The following is a 15,379-nucleotide window of genomic DNA, read 5'->3' as shown; positions in this document are numbered from 1 at the left end:
CCCTTTGTTGAAAATGCTATCCTTTCCTAATGCATTGCCTTTGCATCTTTGTCAAAAATCAATCCTGTGGGCCTATTTTTGGACTCTCTATTCTGTTCCATTGATCTATTTACCAATATTCATGCCGATACCACACTGTCTTGATTACTGTACCTTTATAATAAGTCTTGAAGTCAGTTGTTGTAAGCATTCCAACATTATTCTCCTTTTTCAAAATTGTATTTGAATATGTGTATCAAATCATCACATTGTACACCTTAAACTTACACAATGTTATATGTCAATTGTATCTCAAAAAAGTTGGAAATAAATTTAAGCAGACACCAAGATAACTCAGTAATAAATAGTGGTTTATTACAGTATTTTAAAAAATCAAAATTAATGTAAAAATCCATATTGAATAAAAATTTAAATGAAGATACAATCTGACCCTGGACTCAATTGCATGCCCCTTAAAAAATTGTATTTGACTATTCTAACTTCTTGGAATTAACATGAATTTTAGAATTTGCTTGTCAGTTTGTACAAAATTCTTTTAGGATTTTTATTGAGAATACATTGAATCTTTAAATCAATTTGAGGACAACTGACATTATAACAATACTGAGTCTTCAGATCCATGATGAGGATATACCTCTTGATTTATTTACATCTTTTGTAATTTCTTTCAGCAATGTTTTCTAGTTTTCAATGCATAGATCTTGCACATATTTTGTTAGATTTTTATCTCCAAGTATTTTATGGCATAGTTTTTTTAAATTCAACTTCCAATAGTATGCAACTTGTATATAAAATGCAATTGATTTTTGTATATTGATCTTGTATCCTCCAGTGTTGCTAAACTCATTTATTAGTCCTAGTAGCTTCTTTTGTGAATTCCTTAGCATTCTCTATGTAGACTATCATGTCATCTGACTATAGAATCTTAACTCTTCCTTTCTACTCTGTATACCTTTTATGTCTTTGTCTTGCTCTATTGTATTGGCTAGGACCTCCAGTAAAATAACAAATATAAGCAGAGAGTAGATATGCTTTCCTTGTTCCTGATTGGACTCAAAGCATTCCATCTTTCACCATAAATATAATGTTACATATAGGGTTTTTTTTTTGTGGGTTTTCTTTAATGGATTGAAGAGATTCCTATCTTTTCCTAGTTTGCTGAGAATTTTTATCATGAAAGGATCTTGGATTTTGTAAAGTACTTTTTCTGAATCTGCTGAAGTGATCATATGGTTTGTTATTTTTTCATCTTTTAATATTGTGAAAGACATTGGTTGGTTTTCAGCTATTAAATCATCTTTGTAGCCTTGGAATAAGTCACTTGTTCATGATATTTTAGATTATTTTCTAAAATCTTAAGAATTTTTGCATCTATGTTTATTAGAGATATTGGTCTGTAGTTTTCTTTTCTTTCTAATTTATTTGTCTCATTTGGGTATCAGAGTAATGCTGGCCACATAGCATTAGTTAGAAAGTGTTCCTTCATCTTAAATGTTTGGTAGAATTTGTCAGTGAAGCCCTCTTGCCACGAGTTTACTTTGTGGGAAGGTTTGTAATAAAATTTTAATTTCTTTATTAGTTATGGGTCTGTGTATGTTATCTATTTCTTCTAGAGTGAGCTATTGCCCATAATATTCCCTCATTATCCTTTTAATATGTCTATAATATTGTCCATAATATTCCCTCATTATCCTTTTAATATGTCTAGGATCTGTAGTGATGTTCCCTTGTGTTATATCTGATACAAGTAAATTGTATCTTCTCTTTTTTTCCCTACTCAGTCTCAGTGGATGTTTATTTATTATATTGATTTTTCTCAAGGAAACTGCTTTTGGTTTTATTGATTTTTTCACATTTTATATTACAGTGATTTCTGATCTAATATTTACTATTTTTATCCTTCTGTTTAATGTGTGTTTGATTTGCTTCTCTTTTTCCAGTTTCCTAAGATAGAAGCTTGGGTCATTTATTTGAGACCTTTATTCTTTTATAAGTAAATGTTTAGTGCTATAAGTTTCCCTCTAAGCACTGCTTTGTTGTTGCCCTTATGTTTGGTAAGTCATATTTTCATTTTCATTCAGCCCAAAATGCTTTCTAGTCCCCCCTGTGATTCCTATTCTCTGACCCACAGGTTATTTATAGTTGCATTAATTAGTTTCCAGATATCTTGGGATTTTCCAGATATCTTTCTGTTATTGATTTGTAATTTAATTATTTTATGGTCAAAGAACATACTTTATATTACTTGAATCCATTTAAAATTATTGATACTTTTTTATAGCTCAGAATTTGGTGTCTTGGTCATATTCTGTATGACCCTTAATAATGTATATTCTGCTGTTTTGGGTGAAGTGTTCTATAAATGTTAATTAGGTCATGTTGGTTGATAGTTTTGTTTGTCTTCTATACCTTTATTGATTTTCTGTCTCCTTGTTCTATCATTTTTTTAAATTAATTTATTTTTATTTATTTATTATTTTGGGCTGTGTTGGGTCTTCGTTGCGGTGTGTGGGCTATCTCTAGTTGCAGCAAGCGGGGGCTACTCTTTGCTGTGGTGTGGGGGCTTCTCATTGAGGTGGCTTCTCTTGTTGCAGAGCACAGGCTCTAAGCATGTTGGCTTCAGTAGATGAGGTGCGCGGCCTCAGTAGTTGTGGCTCATGGCCTCTAGAGTGCAGGCTCAGTAGTTGTGGCGCACGGGCTTAGTTGCTCTGCGGCATGAGGGGTCTTCCCGGACCAGGGCTCGAACCCGTGTCCCCTGCATTGGCAGGTGGATTCTTAACTACTGCACCACCAGGGAAGCCCTCTATCATTTATTGAGAGAGGGGTGTTGGAATTTCATACCTGTGAATTTATCTTCTTCTCCTTGAAGATCAAAAGTTTTATTTCATGCATTTTGAAGTTCAGTTATTTGATGAATTGACCATTTTATCATTATGAATGACACTCTATCTGTGGTAAAATTCTTTGCCCTGAAATCTATTTTGTCCTGCACTAATATAGCCACTCCAGCTTCCTTCTGATTAGCACAGAATATCATATTCTATCCCTTTATTTTTAATATAGTTGTGTTTTTATATTTATTTTTTTAAGTGTGCAGCAGTTTTATTTTTTTAAGATTTATTTACTACTTATTTATTTATTTTATTTATTTTTGGCTGTGTTGGTTCTTGGTTGCAGCATGTGGGATCTTCATTGAGGCATGCGGGCTCTTCGTTGTGGTGCACGGGCTTCTCTGTAGTTGAGGTATGCAGGTTTTCCTCTTCTCTAGTTGTGGTGTGCAGGCTCCAGGGTACGTGGGCTCTATAGTTTGTGGCATGTGGGCTCTAGTTGAGGTGCGTGAGCTCTATAGTTGTGGCAAGTGGGCTCAGCTGCCCTGCAGCATGTGGGATCTTAGTTCCCAGACCAAGGATCGAACCCCCCTGTCCCCTGCATTGTAAGGCGCATTCTTTACCGCTGGACCACCAGGGAAGTCCTATCTTTTTATATTTAAAATGATTATCTTGTAGGCAGCCTATATTTGGGTCATGCTTTTTCATCCAATCTGGCGATCTCTGCCTTTTAATTGGGGTATTTAAACCACACACCTTTACTGTGATTGTTGATATAATCATATTTAACTCTGCCATCTTGCTATTGATTTTCTCTTTATCCCATCTGTTCTTGTTCCCATTTTATTCTTTTATTATTTGTTTGTTTGTTTGTTTGTTTGTCTGTTTGTTTGTTTTGGCTCTGTTGGGTCTTTGTTGCTGTGTGCTGGCTTTCTCTAGTTGTGACGAGTGGGGTCTACTCTTCGTTGCAGTTCACGGGCTTCTCACTGCAGTGGCTTCTCTTGTTGCAGAGCGTGGGCTCTAGGTGTGGGCTTCAGTAGTTGTGGCACATGGGCTCAGTAGTTGTGGCGCACAGGTTTAGTTGCTCCACAGCATGTGGGATCATCCCAGACCAGGGCTTGAACCTGTGTTCCCTGCATTGGCAGGCAGATTTTTAACCACTGTGCCACCAGAGAAGTCCCCCCACACACTTTTATTATTTTATAGTCTTCTTTTTGGATTAATGAGATTTTTTTGGATCCCATATTATCTCCTTTTTGGCTTATTAAATATAACTTTTTGTTGTATTACTTTACTGATTGTATTAGGATTTACAGTATAGTTTAACCTATCACAATCAACCTTGAGGTAATAACAGTTCATGTACAGTATAAGAACCTTACATCAACATCCTTCCACATTCCCTCTCCTTGCCTTTGTGCAATTGTTTTCATACATTTTGTTTCTACATATGTTATAAGCCTCATAATACACTGTATCCTTTTTGCTTTAAGCTACCTATGATCTATTCAAGAAATTTGTAATATATGGACAAGAAACAGTATTTACCCACATAGTTTCCTTTTTCAATCTCTTCATTTCTTTATGTAGATCCAGGTTTCCACTGGGTATTTTCTTTCTGTCTGAAAGACTTCCTTTAGCCTTTCTCATAGTACTGGTCTGCTGGTGATTAATTCTTTCAGCTTCTATGTGTCAGCAGAGGTCTTCATTTTTAAAAATATTTTTACTGAGTATAGAATTCAATGTTGACAGTTTTTTCTTTCAGTCCTTTAAAGATGTTGCTTCACTGTTTCCTGCCTTTCATGGTTTCTGGCGAAAAATATGTATAATTTTGATATTTGTTCCTCTGTATATAATGTGTCTTTTCTCTTGTCTGTTTTAGTATTTTTTTCTTTATCACTGTTTTTTGAGAAATTTAATTTTGATGTGCCTTAATATAGTTTTCTTTATATTTCTTGTGCTCACAGTCTATTGAGTTTCTTAGATTTATCATTTTTGGGAAATTTGGGGCCATTATTTCTCCTAATTATTTTTCTTTGCCCTCTTCCCTCTCCTCTCCTGGGAATCATATATATATTAGGCTACTTGCAGTCATCCCATAGCTCACTAGTGTTCTGTTCATTTATTTTCAGACTTTTCTTTTTTGTGTTTCTTTTTTGAATCATTTTAAGTGCTATGTCCTCAAGTTCACTAGTCTTTTTTATTGACGTGTCTAATCTGCTCTTAATCCCATCCACTGTATTTTATATCATAGACGTATATTTTCATCTCTACAAATTCAATATGGATCTTTATTTATATCTTCCTTTTCTTTCCTTAACATACCCCTACTTTCCTCTACATATATGGAATGTATTTATAGCAGTTGTTCTAATGGCCTTATCTAGAAACTCTATCATCTGTGCCATTTCTGGGTCTGTTACTATTGATTATATTTTCCTTAATATGAGTCATATTTTCCTACTTCTTTGCATACCTGGTAATTTCTTATTGGATGCCAAACATTGTGAATTTTATCTTGTTTGGTACTAAATTTTCTGTATTTCTCTTAATGATTTTTAGCTTTTTCTGGGATACAGTTAACTTACTTGGAAAGAATTTGATCCTTTTGAGGGTTGCTTTTAATCTTTGTAAGGTAAAATCTGGAAGAGTAAATAAAAATAAAATTGAACTTCCCCTATTGCCAAAAAGGAAAGAGATCTTTTTTCTCTCCCTTTTCTTAGAGTTTTTTCCTTGAGAAACCTAGTATTTGTGAATTCATTCTCTGTTGCTTTGTTATGTATGTAAATCTTTTTTAAGGACTAAATAAGCTTCTTGCCAGCCTTATAATCCAGAAATGTTTTTCTGAAGGGACTGGGAGCCATCTCTCTGAAATGTAAACATCAAGGAAGGGGCTTCCCTGGTGGCACAGTGGTTAAGAATCCACCTGCCAATGCAGGGGACACGGGTTCAAGCCCTGGTCCGAGAAGATCCCACATGCTATGGAGCAATTAAGCCAGTGTGCCACAACTACTGAGCCTGCACTCTAGAGCCCACGAGTCACAACTACTGAGCCCACATGCCACAACTACTGAAGCCCACACCTAGAGCCCGTGCTCTGTAACAAGAGAAGCCACCTCAATGAGAAGCCCACACACTGCAACGAAGAGTAGCCCCTGCTCACCACAACTAAAGAAAGCCCGTGGGCAGCAATGAAGACCCAACACAGCCAAAAATAAATAGATAAATAAATAAATTTATAATTAATAAATAAATAAACATCAAGGAAGATAGCACCCCTATATTTCTCTGGCATCCTGGGAGTTTAGCCTAGGTGCTTTGCCCTAAGCTGTAAGCACCTGCTTGTTACAGAGATATGAGAAGCTGTATTTTTCCTTCAGATAAAGGCAATTAACTAGCACAGATGGCTACTCCAATTACCAGGTGAACTTAGGATGAACTATGAAAGAATGTGTAGCAAACAGTACTTTCAAGTCCTCTTACATAAGGACATGTTATAATTTAAAAACATGTATGTAATAGATACATGGCATACATAAGAATAGGATTTCTTTCTTTCTTTCCAATCTCATTAGCAGATTGCCCGTAATGCATCACAGTCTGGTTTAATGCCTATTCAATAATAAAACTGTTTTCTCTCGTCTAGATTCATGGAGAGGATTTCCTGGATTGGCAGAAAATTGTACTTTTAGTTTTTCTCCAACAGATCAGACAGCAGTTTAAGGCTAATATTGTCCTCTACTGTGGCACTATTCTTCTGAGTACTCTACCCAAAGCTCTGTGTATTACAAGATCTCTCTACTCTGGATATTGGGGATATGAAATCTTCCCAATCCAGTTTGAGCTCATAAACTTGTTCTCTATTTTCATTTCTTGTAATTCATTTCCTGGCCTTGGGTGGTTTCCTCACATATATGTGCTGATCAGTACTCAGCTGAAGACTCTAGGAGAACCCACTGTATATTTCCAGAGCACTCAAGTATGCTCTCTCTCTCATTCTTGGTCTCTCTCTGTGTGTCTCTGTCTCTCTCTCTCCCTCTCCCCTTCCCCCGATCCCAATACTATGTATGCCCTGTGAATCTAATCACCTTGTACTCCTTGAATTTTCAGCTCAGTCTTCTTGACTCAGGGAGAGTGCCAAGCTCTGTTTAGATTCCCCCTGCCTGTGCTGTGACCTGAAAACTCTCCAGGCAGTAAGCTGAGGTAATCATAGGGCTCACTTTGTTTGTTTCCTTTCTCTCAAGGATCAGTGTCCTTTGCTGCCTTATGTCCAATGTCTGAAAAACATTGTTTTATTTATTTATCCATTCTTTTTAGTTGTTTAAGGCAACAAGGTAAACCCAGTTCCTTTTACTCCATCATGACTGGAAGAGAAAGTCCCTGTGTTATCTTTGAATCATAGTTTCTACTTTTCCCCCCTCTTTTCCTGCCTCTCTTGGATTAATCACTTTTTAAAAAATCTCTAATGATTTTGAAGTTATTCACTATATGCCCTTTCTTTTATAATTGACCATTTTCCACCTCTTGTCTTGGACAAATGATGAGCTTCTTTGCTGTATTTCAGGCCCTGTGAGTGAAATTTTACTAGTTCCTTTTGTGTGAAAGGGCTCAGGGCTTAATGGATAGAACTCAATTTTTGCTTTGTGGCCATATCTCCCATCTCTGGAAGAGTATTATAACTCCAGTACCTAAAATGCAGCGATTCTCAAACTTTTTCATCTCAGAACCTATTTACACTTAAAAATTATTGTTCTGTTTTGCTGAGTTAGAGTAGACAAATTCCAAACTGTCTCTCCCACTAAATATAGCTGTAAAACCTGGACAGAATGCATGCAACAGCTATTTGAGTACTCTGAAAGTAAATAATAGAGTAGATAGGGGAAGAAGACTAGATTTTGTAGTATTACTGAATTATCAGTAAGTTTACCATTTTATTTCTTCTGGTGTAACCTGGTGTGGACTCATGGAAGTCCAAAACCCAAAAGAGTATGCTGAAAATTACTAAATGCTGATGGAAGAAATCAGAAAAGCCCTAAATAAATGGAGGGACATATCATGCTCATGGATTGGAAGACTCGACATAGTAAATATGCCAGTTCTCCCCAAATTAATCTATACATTTAACACAACTCCAATCAAAGTCCCAGCAATATTTTTTGTCAATATTGACAAGCTTTTCTTTTTTTTAGATTCCACATATATGTGTTAGCATACAGTATTTGTTTTTCTCTTTCTGACTTACTTCACTCTGTATGACAGACTCTAGGTTCATCCACCTCACTATAAATAACTCAATTTTGTTTCTTTTTATGGCTGAGTAAGATTCTTTATCCATTCATCTGTTGATGGACACTTAAGGTTGCTTCCATGTCCTGGCTATTGTAAATAGAGCTGCAATGAACATTGTGGTACATGCCTCTTTTTGAATTATGGTTTTCTCAGGGTATATGCCCAGGAGTGGGATTGCTGGGTTGTATGGTAGTTCTATTTTTATAAAGAACCTAGGGGCAGGACAGCAATAAAGACGCAGACTTAAAGAATGGACTCGAGGACACGGGGAGGGGGAAGGGTAAGCTGGGACAAAGTGAGAGAATGGCATGGACTGATAAATACTACCAAATGTAAAATAGATAGCTAGTGGGAAGCAGCCACAAAGCACAGGGAGATCAGCTCGGTGCTTTTGACCTAGAAGGGTGGGATAGGGAGGGTGGGAGGGAGACACAAGAGGGAGGAGATATGGGGATATATGTATATGTATAGCTGATTCACTTTGTTATAAAGCAGAAACTTACACACCACTGTAAAGCAATTATACTCCAATAAAGATATTAAAAAAATATTGACAAGCTGATACCAAAATTTCTATGAAAAGACAAAGGAATGAAAATAGTTAAAACAATTTTGAAAAGAATAAAGTCAAAGTAATCACACTATCTGATTTTAAGACTAACTGTGAACTTTACTTTGAACTTACAGAAATCAAGGCAGTGTGGTATTGGTGAAGGGACACACACATAGATCAATGCAGGATAGAGAGTCCAGAAGGAGAACCACACCAATATGACCAATTGATTTTTGAGAAAGGTGTAAAGGCACTTTCATACCTTCCTAAAGTGGAGGAAAGGTAGTCTTTTCAATAAATGGCATTGGAACAACTAGAATTAGATGTACAAAAAATGAATTTCAACCTTAACCTTACACCTTACAGAAAAATTAACTCAAAATCAAAATATATCTATATGTAAAACATAAAACTATGAAACTTTTAACAGAAAACGTAGGAAAACTAGTTTCATGACCTGAGGTTAGGTAAAGAGCTTTTTTTACATGACATCGAAACATGATCCATAAAAGAAAAAATGCTAAATTGGACTTCGTCAAAACAGAAACTTTTTGTTCTGTGAAAGACACTGTTAAGGGAATGATAAGAGGAGCTACAGACTGGGAGAGAATATTTGCAATTCCCCATCTGACAAAGGGCTTGTATCCAGCACACATAAAGAACTCTCGTAACTCAACAGATAGAAAATAAAAACTCCATTAAAAAATGGCCATTGTATGGAAATGTTAATATAAATGTTTCAGACATTACATGAAATTTCTAAAAATCTTATATGTTCTGGTATAATGTTATAAGTCATAATTCTAGTTATTACTTTAAAATGTATATCTCAGAAATAAGTAAATTTCCTTGGCAATTGCATTATTATGAACTTTCATCAAATCTTTAACCGAGGTCATTTTTATTTATTTATTTATTTTTTTTTGCTGTACGCGGGCCTCTCACTGCTGCAGCCCCTCCCGTTGCGGAGCACAGGCTCCGGACGCGCAGGCTCAGCGGCCATGGCTCACGGGCCCAGCCGCTCCACGGCATGTGGGATCCTCCCGGACCGGGGCACGAACCCATGTCCCCTACATCAGCAGGCGGACTCTCAACCACTGCGCCACCAGGGAAGCCCTAATTGTGGTCATTTTTAAGTCTTTTGTCATTTACAGACAGTTCTGGGTGTACTCTGATGCTTTTGCAAAAATGTTCCTATAAAAGGGTTTCATCTTCAAGGAATTCATGGAAAAGGCTCTGACAAGTACAAGTTTCTGGTAACTGACTATACTGCTGAACTGAATGAATAAGCATTTTCAGAACTCTAATGGAAAACTGATGAATTCATAAAAGTGCTAACAAAAGATCAAGATAAAAAAATTAATTACATGGGACTGAGTGAACTGATGAGGATAATTATAATTTTTGTGAATTTCTGTTTGAATAAAAAAAAATCCCCCCCCCAAGAAACAAAATGGCCAAAAGGCTTGAACAATCACATCAACAAAGAGGATTTATGGATGAAAATAAACACATGAAAAGATTTTCAACATCATTAGCCATTAGGAAAATATACATTAAAACCACTTCATATCTATTAGAATGGCTAAAATGAAACACTGACAAAACCAGTTGCTAGCAAAGATGCTTTTACATTGCTCTTCTAAATGCAAAGTGTAACAGCCACTTTGGAAAACAGTTTAGAGTTTCTTATAAACATACACTTAACATATGGTCCAGCAATCCCATTCCTGGGTATTTACCTTAGAGAAATGTTCACATGAAACCTGTACATGGAATGTTCACATTAGCTTTATTTGTAACAGCCCCAAAGTGGAAATAACCCAAATGTTCTTCAGTGAGTGAATGGATAAACAAACTGTGGTACTACTCAGCAATAAAAAGGAATGAACTATTGATTCGCCCAACAACTGGAATGGATCTCAAAGGCATTATGCTGAAGGAAAGAAGCGAGTCTCAAAAGGTTATATATTGTATGATTCATTTATATGACATTATCAGAAGGATGTAACTATAGTGACAGAGAACGGATCAGTGGTTGTCAGGGCTTAGGGGTGGGGGGATGGTATGATAAAGGGATAGCACAAGGGAGCTTGGGGGGTAATAGAACTTTTTTTATTATTCTGTTTGTGGTGATGGTTGAATGAGCCTATACAAGTGTTAAAATTCACCAAACTGTATGCCAACAAAATCAATTTTACTATATATTCATTTTAACACGAAAATTAAAAATTATTGAACATCCTAAAGAGCTTTTGTTTATGTGGTTTATATCTATCAATATTTGCCATTATAGAAGTTACAAGTGATTTAAAAATTAAATATTAATTTGTTAATTCATTTAAAACAACAGTACTGGATACATGCTACATGTTACATAAATAACATACTTGTAATGAAAAGTGACTGTATATTCCAAAATATGCAAAAAATGTAATCTCATTGTTTTACATCTTTGCAAATCTCTTTCATGTCTGGCTGAATAGAAGACAGCTGGATTCTCATATCTGCTCTGCATCAATCTGTTGCAGTATCATAGGTCATGTAGCTTCGGGAAAACTGCTAAACACTTGATGGAGACAGTGATAAATGAGAGTGATAAATGCAAAGAGAATCTCAGCATTCCTGTGAAAATACTTTTGACTTTGTGGACCCCTAAAAGGATCTTGGGGACCCCGAGGTGTCCCTAGACCTCCCTTTCATTATCACTGCTAGTGTATGCCAAAATCTGATACCTGCTTAGGTCATTTTCAGCTTCAGCTCGGTGTCACTGATCTAACTTGGGCTTCCCTCTCTGTCTATGGTGCTTGGGAATTTCCTTTTCTTCATTCTAAACATGGCTATATATATTCTGTTTCCATTACATGTATCCAGCATTTATGTATCTGAAGTGGGATACATATCACATCAGCTTCATCTTCTTTATCAGCTGTCATTCTCTCTATATATAATCATTGTGCTATTGATCTTTTCTGTTATGTTTGGTGTGATTTCCTTGTGCCTTTTCACAGTGTTTCTACCTTTTCAGTTGTGGGGTTTCTTTTCTTGTTTGCTTCTAATGTGGCTTTGTAATTTATTTTTCTTTTCTATTTTGTTTTGAGATTTAAAACTTGTTTTCTTAATTTCCTACTGTTTTCAATATTTTCTTTTAACCCTAGTATTTTTTCAGTTGTTCTCTTTTTAAAGAGCCATCATGATACCTATAATAACTATATACCATCATGATAACCTATGGTATCTATATAACATCATGATATCTATAATACTTCCAGTGTTTCGTTGGTACCCTTTCTCACTGTGTATGCTCTTCATTTGCCTTTTGCTTATGTTCCTTTCTCTTTTCCTCATTTCCCCCTAGTTTCTATGCATAGGCCTCAAATTGGTTCCTTTTTGGTTATCACTCATATTTTGATGGGTCAGCTACCTGTTGCAAAATACTATAAAGCAGTCTACATCCTTGATATAGGTTTATTGTATCAAATACCTTGTCTCAAATCATATTAATTTATTTGTTCTAGGAGAACATCTCTATCTTTATCAAGCCCTACTAAGGGCAAGGGTAGTGGGAACAGCTTTCTGCACTGGGTGGCAAGGCAATAAAGGAGTGTATTGTCTTTAGATAATTTAAAAATAATAATAAAAAAACAACTAAAACTCAATTTGATTTTTATTATCACCAAACATCAGAAATTCTAAATAAATATCAGTGATAAAATACTCCTCCCCAAACCCCCGGGAATGCTCCCATGGCCCTCCCCCTACTCCCCTCCCTGGCCATGCATCTGATTCATCAGATCCCTGTGAGTCAAGCCCTTTAGTGACACAATATCTTTACAAAGGGGCCTTCCAGTTTTTGCTGGGCTGCTTATGTTTATTTCCATTGCAGATCTATAATCCATTCCCCTGTCTTCAGTCCCACTTCTCATTCTACCAACCTCCAAATCCTCTTTAGGACTCCACTGGCAAGATGGGCTTCAACCTCTACTCTAGCCTCCTCATAAAAGTACTCTGGAGTTAGGCTTCTTCTCCTCTTCCACTCGAATATAGGCTCCGTGAAGTCAGGGGGTTTTATTCTGTTTTTTTCACAGATAGCAAGGACACTGCTATTTTCCCAGTGTCCAGTACAGTGCCTGACATGTAGTAGGTGATTATCTATCTATCTATCTATCTATCTATCTATCATCTATCTATCTACTTGACCATGGTCATATGTTTATCTGTATTGCTGTGTGGTGCATCTCAGCAGATGGTACAGTAAGCAACATTACGAAAGACTTACACGTCCCACGGTGGCATGGACTTATCAGATAGCCACCAGACTTCATGGAGCTGTAAGGCCCAAGATTTACTCAGCAGCAAACTATGGGGACAGATGATTGAGGACTAGCTGCCAATCTCCGATATCCTGGCAGTGTCTAAAATATCAGGCAGGGAGGGATAAATTAGGAGGTTGGGATTACCATATACACACTACTATATATAAAATGAGCATTCTCTATTATACAGTGTATTAATTATTAATTCTGTCTTTATTGGAAAAATAAGTATAAAGTAAAAATAGATCTTTTTGTTCTCTAAAGAATAGAATAATAATTCTAAATAAATAAACAAACAAACAAATAAATAAAATATCAGGATTGTAGCACTGACTTGGTGGTAGATAGGGATAGGTCTGAGATAGTATTACTGAAATGGGGACTCAGGGACAGAAATTAGGTTGAATTATTGAAATAAAGTTGTATTTATTTCACTCAAGTTTGTGGACAACAGGTTAATACTACATACACATATATATAGCTAACATAATTGAAACCATCTTTGGAATAGATAGTACATTCACATGTGATGGTGTTCATATTTACTGTTCTGTACTTTGCTTTTTTTCACTTAACATATCTTGACAATTATTCCATATGAGTACATAAAGAGTTTTCTTTTTAACATCTGCATTTTAGCCCATTGCCTAGAGATACCATAATTTATTTAACCAGTTCTCTATTGATAGACATTTAGGTTGTCTCCAACATTGCAATAAATAACCTTATATATCATTTTGCCTGTATGCAAGTATGTCGATAAGATAAATTCCTACAAGTGAAATTGCTTAGTATAAATATACGCTTTTGTAAATTTTTTTGTTTTGTTTTGTTTTAAACATATTTATTGCAATAACTTTGACAACTTATAAGAAACAGACCAAGTCCTAGAAGATGTGGCACGTATATACAATGGAATATTACTCAGCCATAAAAAGAAATGAAATTGAGTTATTTGTAATGAGGTGGATGGACCTAGAGTCTGTCATACAGAGTGAAGTAAGTCAGAAAGAGAAAAACAAATACCGTATGCTAACACATATATATGGAATCTAAGGGGGAAAAAAGGTCATGAAGAACCTAAGGGTAAGATGGGAATAAAGACACAGACCTACTAGAGAATGGACTTGAGGTTATGGGGAGGGGGAAGGGTAAGCTGTGACAAAGTGAGAGAGTGGCATGGACATATATACACTACCAAACGTAAAATAGAGTGCTAGTGGGAAGCAGCCGCATGGCACAGGGAGATCAGCTCCGTGCTTTGTGACCACCTAGAGGGGTGGGATAGGGAGGGTGGGAGGGAGGGAGACGCAAGAGGGAAGAGATATGGGAACATATGTATATGTATAACTGATTCAATTTGTTATAAAGCAGAAACTAACACACCATTGTAAAGCAATTATACTCCAATAAAGATGTTAAAAAAATTTACAAAACCAAAAATGGCAAAAAAAATAAATACCTGAATAGCCCTATATCATCTGAATAAATGAAATAACTTAAAATCTTCCAACAAAAAATACCCTAATTCCATATGCATTCGCTGGTAAATTTTATCCAACATTTGAGGAAGATATAATAGTTGTCTTACAGAAAGTTTCAGAAAATAGAGGGAATACTTCTCAACTTATTATGAGTCTACCATTACTCTGACACCAAAAGTAAAGCTATCACAAGAAAAGAAAATTAAAAACCAATCTCTCTCCTGAGCCTAGTTGGAAAAGTTCCTAATAAAATATTATCAAATCTAACTTAGCAACATATAAAAAGGATAATGCATCATGACCAAGTGGGATTTACCCCAGTAACAGAAAGTTGGTCTAACCTTTTAAAAATAATCAACAAAATTCACCATGTTAACAAACTAAAAAAGGAAATCCACGTGGTTCTCTAAATAGATTCAGAAAAAGCACTTGATAAAATTTAACACCTACTCAGGAACAACAACGACAACCAAAAACTCTCATCAAATTAGGCATAGAGGGGCCTCCCTGGTGGCGCAGTGGTTGAGAGTCCGCCTGCCGATGCAGGGGATACGGGTTCGTGCCCCGGTCTGGGAGGATCCCATATGCCGCGGAGCGGCTGGGCCCGTGAGCCATGGCCGCTGGGCCTGCGCGTCCGGAGCCTGTGCTCCACAACGGGAGAGGCCACAACAGTGAGAGGCCCGCATACCGCAAAAAGAAAAAATAAAAAAAAAATAAAAAAATTAGGCATAGAAAGGAATTTCCTCAAACTTTTTCTTTCTGAGAGCCATTAAAGAATATTTAAATAAGTTGAGAGATATACCAGTCATGGATTAGAAGACTCAGTATTGTTAAGGTACCAGTTCTCTCTAAATTAGAATATAGTAGATTCAATGAAATCTCAATCAAAATCCCAGAAGCCCTTGTGGT

Source organism: Mesoplodon mirus, assembly GCF_964341445.2.
Source record: "Mesoplodon mirus genome assembly, chromosome: X".
In the NCBI taxonomy this organism is placed as follows: domain Eukaryota; kingdom Metazoa; phylum Chordata; class Mammalia; order Artiodactyla; family Ziphiidae; genus Mesoplodon; species Mesoplodon mirus.
Note: the sequence above shows the minus strand (reverse complement) of the source record.